The sequence below is a fragment of the Suillus subalutaceus genome, assembly GCF_016647625.1.
Source record: "Suillus subalutaceus strain FC151 chromosome Unknown DFJ58scaffold_338, whole genome shotgun sequence".
NCBI lineage: Eukaryota > Fungi > Basidiomycota > Agaricomycetes > Boletales > Suillaceae > Suillus > Suillus subalutaceus.
The window spans coordinates 21,682-32,186 of record NW_024540587.1 but is presented as its reverse complement, the minus strand read 5'-3'; positions in this window follow the sequence as shown (position 1 = coordinate 32,186).

Here is a 10,505-nt window from a genome sequence, read left to right as displayed (position 1 = left end):
GTCTATGGGACCCTGGAAAGATTGTTACTGTGGGCTGTGCTCATACCCTGGAATCTCTCCAGACCTATCCAGAGCATGCTGTTATATACCAGCTTGTGGATGAACTACAACTGCTAACATGGGGGGACAAAGGCCAGGCACCTAGCACTCCTGCAGTCTATAAGTTGCCTGAGTTTAAGCGCAATGACAGGTCATCAAGACCCCAGGAAGGCTCATATGAAGGTTCTTACAATCTTGCTAGTACTGTCCTAAAGGGGCAGGGACAGGGCACACTCATTCTTCCACTGAGCATCTCTGCAGATGAGTGGGATGTATTGGAGTATGTTATGGCAGAGAATAATGTGTTCACTTTTGGAGGAGGAGGAGTGGGCCCTGTGGGCTGCCAGCTGAATATCTCTCATCAATAGATTCAGGAGGAGCTCTTGAAGAAGCCATTGGTGGTGCTCAGGGATCCTGGCATGTAGATGCTGGGAATGATCCTATGACTCATACTCTGGTGACTAACTGTTGCAGATTCCACCAGGTTTGTGCTCATACTGTCTTACACATTCAGCTAACCCATTATTCCCTGCACTAGGCAGTGATCCAGGTGCATTTTGCTTGGGTCACCCAGGCCTTTATATCCGGGAAATAAAACCCTAGTTGTCTTTCTCATATTCAAGGGGAATGTTATTCATTCTGGATGTGCCCCCTGCCTTGACCTCAGTGGCCCAGGAGACCAACTTTACACTGGGTTTGAGACATGAGAAAAGGAATTCAGCTCCCAACTCCAGAAGCCATGGGACCTCACCAGTGCAGAGAATCGTGCAGTATATGTATTATACATTCCCCATGCAGCCTTTCAATGAGCATCCCATTGCAGCATATACAGTGGCAGGGATGTTGTTTATGGCTACACCTGTGATTCAGTTGTTGGAGAATCAGAGAGGACGCAGCCCCAGAATTACATTGACAATGGCAGGACTATCCTGGGAGACAGTTATGATGAATGCATATCCAGGGAGAGTGCAATGCAGGCCTGGAATATGAACATCAGGGCAAGATTCTCTCCATTGCAATTTTCTGACTGGTTTTCTACACATAGGCCACAGACATTCCCCATACCTCTTCATCGCCTATATGAGCAAGAATGTTTACAGCTGAAGAGGGCAAAATATCACTACATAATAATGTGTTTCCCTTACAAGGGAGTGTGCTATGGAGTCATCCAGTCATCTATGCACCATGTACCTTCTCTTGTCAAGGGGCAGCAATCCAGGCAGACATGACTGGCTACCTGTGTTCATGTATTCATTTGTTTGATTGTTTTTTAGGCGAGGCATTGTTGCCCAATTATCACTGAGGCCATGGTGGTCTTGTGTTTCCCAATGAATGATATGTTGCCTGCTTTGCAGCCACCTCCCTACAATGTTGATGCGGGAGCTGGAGTCATTCAGACATGTGCGTGCTGTCTTCACTTCTCCTGCCAAGGGAAGTCAAGACCTGGCTGTCAGGCCAGGGAAGTTGGAACCCGATTTTCATCAATAGAGCATGCATGACTCAAGTCCTATGCTGAGTCTAGCCAGGCACTACAAGGACAAACAGGGGTCATGTGCTGTTAATAAGGGTTTTTTTAGCAATGTTTATTGTCTGTTGGTGCGATGCACTATGGTAGACAAAACATACTGTGAACTGCCATGTACTTTACCAGTTATGTGATGTCCGTGCGTCAGTCTAAGGATAGTTAAAGGCGATAGGGTATAGGTGTGTTGTTTAAACTCCTTTCTCTTCATCATCATGTTCTTCTGCAAGTGGTGTGACATCCCTGAATATCTGTTCCAGCCTGCGTACTATGGATGAAGCAGAGCAATGGTTTTTTTTAATGCATTGTCTGTTCAACGTATTCTTTTGATACAAGTCTTCAGTGTGAGAGTCACGTGGTATCCTCAGGTGCTCCTGGGACTTCCAATACATTTTTTGTGAAGAAATAGGCCTCGACACTGGAATTAAAGTCCAAAATTTGAGTGGTGCCACATCTGGTTTTTGACTTCGACTTTGATGTCTCCTTGCACCGTTTGCGTCGCAGTTGTGCACCAAGAGCTGTTTCTTTATGGAACATGCCATGAAACTCCCTAGGTCCTTTGCTCGTCCAGCTATCCCAAGTTGTGCCTTTGTAAGACCCAAATCTTGGACACTGCAAGTTGTTAGCAGAACAGAACACCATATCGAGTGTCTTAAGATGCTCGACAATCTCCAATTTCCACTGTAGCTGAAACTGTGGATGACATTGGGTTGTTCACATGTCTGCATGTCTCATTCCATGTGCTGATATGTTTTTCACTAAAACACTAACCCACTAACTAAGCCTATACACATGGAGAAGCACGCAAGGTTGACATGTGCCATCGGGATGCTATATAGGTCTTCCAAAAAGTGGATTGGAAGCGTGTCTCTGTTGTGTGTCATGTGAATGTCTGCGCTGACTGAATGGCGGTGGAGGTCACAGCAGAAAGTTGGGATGGTTAGTGATGTCAAATTCTTGTGCGAGGGAAGTGATAAAATCTGCCAACGCAACTCCGCGAGGTGAGCTGACGCCTCCAAAGCATGATTTCAAATGAAATGACATTGTATGGTAGTGTCTTGAGTGAGTCGATATACCACCACGCTTAAGGACTCCAAAGACAGCAAGGATGTGATGACTTCCATGCAGTGGGTTGAAGAGGCAAGGCTGTGAGATGCTGAAGCGAGTGAAACAGATGGAGAGATTCTAGAAACTCTGTGTTGTCTGAGTCATCAATGTAAAACAAGAGTTTGAAGGTGAGAGGGTGTGCCGCAAGAAGAGCAAAAGCAACAGCCCTCCAAATCAACAGCATAGTATGGGAGTTCAATGATTGTCAAACTGTTGATGAAGCAATACATGCATATTTTTGAGAAGCTTTCTTGTCTTTGCCGGCGGCTGTAGGTCAGGCTAAGACCACGGGAGTGAATTTCGTGTATATACAGCGCACATAGGTAGAGAGGAATGAGATCTTTCTGTGGGAGATCATCACACAATGTCTGAGGCGGCGTCAACATTGATCAAAATTAGATACAAAAGGCTTGACCTACATATGACCACTGGTTCTCAATCAACCGTTTTTGCAAGACATGCTCGGGTATGAGGTGTAGCAGGGGCTCTACAGATGGTAGCTTCCTCCACAATGGCAGGATTGAGATGTGAAAAAAAGGTTTTATTGACGGTATCAAGAGGGATGAAGTCACTGAAGTAGCTCATCTCGCAGTTGCTCATAGGCGTACTTGAAGATTTCGAGTAGGATGTCGTCATGGAGGCGAAGCATTTGCGACTGGTGAGCGGAGGAACAATGTATACTGTGAATCTAATGTCCAGAACTCTTAAGAGAGGTGGACAGCAAGGCACTGTGACATGGAAGGCATTGATTGAGGATTCTCAACATCTGTATATGAACATATACACACATGTCAACATTTCAGTTACCAACTTGGTGGATATGAGTGCTTCTATCATGACAGTAGAAGGATTGCTGTCCAAACAAGCAAAGTCCGAGGGGCATGGACATATTTGAAATTTATGGCACAGTAGTTGCAAGAAAGTCTGAGATGTGCATTACAGTACCAGCTGTTCAGCTAGCATTGCAGTTCTATGGCAAGGAGAGCCCATGCAATTGAATTTATGGACACCATGTCCTGCAGGGATATGCACAGGAGTGTTGAGAGAGAGAGAGTGAGTAGCAGAGGGTCGAGAATCGGGTTCAAGTGCACGCCATGAGGAGGGAAAGTGTCTACAGCCAGGTTGTCTTTCGGGAAGGATGACTAGTCTGAATTACAGACTAGTGATCTGGTCGAACGTCGATGTTGATGTGTTAAAGCATTAAGTCAGAAGTGGTCGAGAACCATACTATCAGTTTTTAACTTTGGTCCACCACTGATTCAGGCAGTCACATCCGCAGAAACAGTATCAGCACCGTTCAGCATTTGAGTGCATGGGCCTCAGGATGGTGACGACCCAAATGTCCTTAAGATATGGAATTTGCACAATACATTCGATCAAAGGATTATCGCTTCATGGTATGCAGTTTTGTCTTGAGACTTTTTCCAAATTGACGCCCTAGGTTCTGTCTGGACACAAATTTCACTTGAGAAATTCAAATCGAAATTCACCTTCGGCGTCATGTGACTCTGCTCCCATGACCTTCAGAATGAGATTGGCACTCGTTATCATACTACCATCATATGCATGGACTATATGTCGGATTCTAACCACTCTCGTCACTCTCTTCGCTCTCATTACTCTGGAGACTCCACCTGTGGTGCCACAGAGCCTTGACTGCAATCTGTATCTGGCCGTAAAGAGACCGCTTATTGGAGACTGGAAGAGGAGACTGCCTTCCTTAGATACCTCTATTATAACAGGTCTGGCACAGATGGCGCCACCTTCCCCAAGAGAACCTATACAGAAGCTTCTGCGCACCTTGCAAAGCACTTCAAAAACCAGAAGGGTGGGGACAAAACAATTCCAGCCTGCAAGTCAAAGTTTTCGGCTCTCAAGAAGGCTTATCTCGCCGCTCAAGCACTCAAAGTTGGTGGATCGTCATCAGGATTCACATGGACAGAAGCGGGGGGGCAACCATAGATAAGGACACCACTAGTGCTTGGGCTGGATATGTCAAAGTGAGTACTGTGCTCCCCATCACTGCTCTGGATCCTAATCTGTTTTTTCAAGTCAAATCCAAATGCCAGACAATTCAAGAACAAAGGATTCAAACATTTCGAGATCTTTGACTTGCTGACAGCCGGCATAAAAGACAAAGGAATTCACATCCGTTGCTGTCAGAAAAAAAATCGCACCGGCTCTACCGCATCTACTACCAGCATGCCCCCACCTTCCATGATACCTTCCACTAGCACTCATCCTCCTGCAGAACTCCACCTCCGTGAGCTATCTATAGCCACCGATGAGATTTCTGCAGACATGGGCTGTCTTCCTGCATCATCTACTTCCACATATCCTCCCACCATGTCATCATGCATTCCTTCGACAAGCCCACCCTCAGCGTTGACAAGTGCCAGCCAGGGCAAGCACAAGGCCAGCACACTGGGTTCTGATGTCAATGCTCCATCGGGAAAGCGCTCTCGCCCATTGACAAGTCCACACTCAGCATTAACAAGTGCAAGGCCAGTGCACTGGGTTCTGATGGCAATGCTCCATTGGGAAAGCGCTCTCGCCCACCATCTGCAACTGCCAGAGCTCAGCTGGAGGGTAGTGCAGCAATGACATCGCTTGTTACTGCAATGGAGGCTGTGAGCAAGCATCTTAGTGTACCCCCAGTTCTTGCGGCCCCTGTTGCACCTGCTTCTGACTTTGTATGTGCCATTGAAGTCATCAGTGATGCCACATACATGTCTGATGATGACAAGTTGGACATGACACAGTTGTTTGTGAGGGACAAAGATCAGGCCACGGTGTTTTTATACTTGAAGGGCGACAATCTGAGGGCCAATTGGGTGAAGAGGAGGCTCGGTGAAACTCGTGCCATGCACATCGATACTGTTGATTAACTTGCTTCGTATACTTCTTTCACATACTTGTCAAACACTATGATACATGCAAACAATTGAATTGATTGTCGAGATACAGAGCGCACAAACTAGTAGTATAACTTCAATTAACTGGGTCACCTCGTGCCGCACGCACTGCAAGATAATCTTCCCACATCTCCCTAGCAATCTGATCACAACGATTATCAGCTCTCTGCCTCTCCGAAGTATCTGCCGGACCATCACCAAGCTCATTCAGCTCACCCCCTCCTCCCTCAGAGTCATATTCCAACAGATCATCAGCTTCTTCATCAAAAATGTCGGGGTCATATCTGCAAACAAAGTTGTGCAAAGCACAGAGCACATTAGGGACACATGCTTGGATGTCCATATGATACTCCGGCAGCACCTGAAGAATGTGCCATTGGCGCTTCATCACTCCGAAGATGCATTCAATGATGTTGCGAAGAGATGCATGTTGGTGGTTGAATAACTCCTCTGGGGTCCGCGGCCTAGACATGTGTTAGAAAATAAAGTATTGAAATGAAAAAAAAAAAATTACTGCTGATTGGCCTGACACCACTCATTCAGGTGGTAACAGACACCACAGTATGGCACTAACAGTGCATCACATGTCCCAAAGCCAGCATCCGCAAGTAGATATCTGCCTGGGGGCAAGGCAAAATCATGGGCGCGTGCATCATTCCAGAGTGCACCATCGGCAACAGAGCCATCCCAGCCGCAAAGTGAGTATATAAATAAAAAATCATGGTCACACACAGAGACAGTTTTGGGATAAAAATCCTTTGCGGTTGCGCATGATGGCATGCTGGTTGACTGAGGCAAAGACTCAGATGTGTGTGCCATCTATGGCACCGATACATTCATCAAAAAAGTGAAATTGAGGGTCGTCCAGAATTTTGGAGGATAGGGGAGTCTCAATCGTGGGTAAGTGGATTTGCGAGGGATAGAATAGGTCATCCGAGAAAAAGTTAAGTAAGTGCTTCAAGTACCTAGCACAACATAATTCAGTAGGATATTGATATGACTCAGACAAAGGCTGAGCACCCACCTGGCAATGGTATCAGGGGAACACTGAATTCACTCACTGAGATGGCGAGTCGAAAGCCCAGTTACACAGGCATACAAAAAAATTGCCAGTTGTTCCTCTACTGATATGCTGTTGCAAGACACTTGGATACCATTTTGTTGCAAAATCTTCACTAGCACTTCAAAGACTTCAAGGTTAAACCCAAGATTGTGGCGGATTCTATCAGGGTGACCTGTCATAAGCTCATAAACCCATGCTTCACCAGTCAAGGCTGATGTGTGGTATGGAATACATGTGTTTGTAGATAGGAATAATAATTGGTACAGATACACAACTTGTGTAGCAATGCACATGAAGATGAAAGTAAGTCAGTGTCAACAGACATCTGCATGCCATCGCTGTTGTGAGATGTCCATTATGGGTGTTGTACTGAGTCAGTGCGCTGGACGGATATCATATATCCCTGGTTATCATGATAGCGGAGCATATGCCCAGGTGACTTCCGAAGATCGTGGGAGCAGAGTTACATGACGCCAAAGGTGAATTTCGATTTGAATTTATCAAGTGAAATTCGTGTCCAGACAGAACCTTATAAGTCCACAAAGTCGAACCTCCAAATCTATGTCTCAGAAATCACTGAAGTGGAACTTCCAAATCTATGTCTTACAAGTCGCTGAAGTAGTCACAACCGAATTACCATTACTAGTATCTGATATTTATTCATGTACAATAATGATCGCTACACAGTCTTCCTCCAGTTAATTCCTGTATACAGGCGAAGATCAGGGAGAACACATTGGTGTCCTAGTTTGAAAGTTTGTTTTGGAGGACTGAGACAAGTTGTTCGAAACCCATGCCGGTATCAACATGCTTGTTTGGGAGTGGCTCAAGCAAGCATGTTGATACAGGCATGGGTTTTGAACAACTTGTCTCAGTCCTCCAAAATAAACTTTCAAACTAGGGCACCGATGTGTTCTACCTGATCTTCACCTGTATACAGGAGAACCATACTATCGGTTATCAACTTCGGTCCACCACTGATCCAGGCAGTCACATCCGCAGAAAACAGGCATCCAGTATCAGCACCATTCAGCATTTGAGTGCATGGGCCTCAAGGTGGTGACGACCCAAACGTCCTTAAGATATGGAACAATGTCTTCATACAGTTCAACCATGACAATGACGGCTCACTAAAGCCACTACCAAGCAAGCGTGTTGATACAGGCATGGGTTTTGAACAACTTGTCTCAGTCCTCCAAAACAAACTTTCAAACTAGGACACCAATGTGTTCTCCCTGATCTTCGCCTGTATACAGGAATTAACTGGAGGAAGACCGTGTAGCGATCTGCAAATACTGTTCTGTTCTTGAAGTTTGAATTCCTCAACCCAATAATTGTACAAGAAGTATGAGTAAGTAAAAGTACATTCCGTTGCTAGATGTGTGGCATGGGTATAATGAGTGATTTCTGTAAACCAAATAAAATGACAATGACCCAAGCTAATCTAAAGCTGCGAAAGATCTTGGATCCAACCGATCAATGTCGAAGCACAACAACTCTGCTTGCCCCTCAGTTACAACCTTGGTGTCTTTGAATGAAGTTGCTGTATGCTGGCCAAGTCTCAATATCCATTGACTATGGGTGGTAAATGTGTGCGAATCCCTATTTTTTATCGCGGAAATGTGCCTCATGAACCATGTCTCCAGGCTTGCCATCCATTCTCCTTGCCACTGCATGTACTTGTCAAATACATCAATGGGAGGCCATAAGATATGGTTGTTGTCTGTTAGGCCTAATAGGGTATTGATGTGGGCGTCCGTTACCATGTCGTCAACATTGGTGCCGATATGCTCGACGTTCAAGTGCATAGAAGTGTCGCTTGAAGGTCCAGACAGGGCAGCCAAAATTAGGTTGTCTGGTCCAAATTGGATTGCAAGTTGCCACAGAAGACCGCCCATACCACAGAAATGGCAGCTGAATGGGAGTCGGAGCATATCCCTGACGCTGTTTTCATACCACTCAAACTCTCCATTGCCCCTTGTGAGCAAGAGAGGTTTTTGGTCCAGATAGGCAGGACGTCGACCTGAGAGGGTAATCAGTGGGCCGACGAGGTGCTGGGGATTGGCAAAGACCTGCCAATCCATTCTGCAGGAGAGACAATGAATTGTGAAAAACCACAGGGGGACATCCGGATATTGCGCTCTCAATAGACACAGTCTTATTTCAGTCCTCTTGGATACAACCAACCTACCACGAGATATGGCATGGAGGAGGTGATATGGAGGGTAATAAGTGATGTGGAGAGGGTGATTTTGAGGGTCGCTATGCAACAACAGGGAAAGTGGATTGAGGTCATTGTACTGTGTGAGGCAGTTTGTTCGATCTAAGATGAAGCGGGTTACTGTGTTATTGGCAGGACGGCAGCCCATCATGTTCAACCCTGCGACACTTGTTACAGTAGAAGAGGGCAAGAACTGTAGATATCCCATTGGGAGAGACAAAGTGCCAGGAATTGATGACAGTGCAGCAGGTACGTTGGTGGAAGGTGCTTGTGTAGGATACAAAGGGTGGCATGAATCAAGAGCTATAAATATAAAAATAAGTTCAGGATTCAGAGTAATGATAGTATGTACTCACGGCGCTGGTTTGTTTGTGGCCCACTGTTAAGACCGTACTCAAGTAGTATCGGATCCGAAGGGCTTCGGCCTCAGCTCATGCGCTGTGCCCCTTTCCCGAGTCTTGCCCCTTATTTCAGAGAGCTAAAGTATCGTGTCTAGTGAGACGGATAAGTATTGTAACGGATAAGTCTTGTATCGCAACGGATCCGTTAAGACTTCCGGATATCGAACGTATAGAGTAACGGCTAATCCGGATCGGATCCGGACTAGAAACTAACGGGTGAGGACTGTCCGAATGACAGAGGCGGATATGTAGACTATAGGAATCTATCCCACCCACGATGAGGAAAAGGCACTGTGATAAGAAAAAATTGTTATGACAAGCTGCCTGTTTTGAGGGAAAGCAAATGTACTGCAATAACTTCTCTGGACAGGACTGTGTTGACGGTTGGACTGTCTGTGACTCTCTGAGCTCTACCCAGCGAGTTGAATGTTCTTGGAGAGGTGATCGGTAACAACGAGGAGGCGCACAACGGTCAGACTGAGACGGAGCGTAATCTCTATATGATGATGGTCAACGGGTGGAGACAGTTCTCGGTGAGATGCATGGTATGACAATTCATGGGGAGGAGGAGACAATGAACGATGTGAACGGTTTGGAACAAAGGGTGCATGTGGGTGACGAGGAGAACAATCTCGGCGATTGACTGTGTCCATCTTGCCCTTGGTTGGAGATGGTGCGTGTGACCCAGAGGTCACTTCGCCTGGCTCGATGTCAATGTCCATGCTGTCGTCCGTGATAACTTGACCACCTGAATCCACCTTCTGTACCCGTTTTTGGTGTTCAAGTTCTCTCTGCCTGTCGGCTTCCTTCTGCCTTTCAATCTCGAGGTCCTGCTGCCTCTTGATCTCAAGCTCCCTCTGCCTGTCGGCTTCCTGCTGCCTTTTGATCTCGAGCTGCCTCTCGACTTCCATCTGCCTTTCGATCTCAAGCTGCTTCTGCCTCTCAACTTCCATCTGCCTCTCGATCTCGAGCTGCTTGTGCCTTTCGATCTCGAGCTGCCTCTCGACTTCCTCCTGCCTCTTGATCTCCTTCTGCTCCTCCATCTCCTTCTCTTTCTTGTCCCGCGCAACATTGGCTGCTCGTGCATCAGCTTTCTCCTTGAATATTGGTATCAGCTGCTTCCTCTGTTCCTTCTTTTGCTGCTCCGTTTCAGTTTGACACTGTGGCAGCCCGCCTGGTGACGTCGAAGGAGGAGGAGGGGGACCTACTACCATATCAGACATAGAAATGGTAGGAA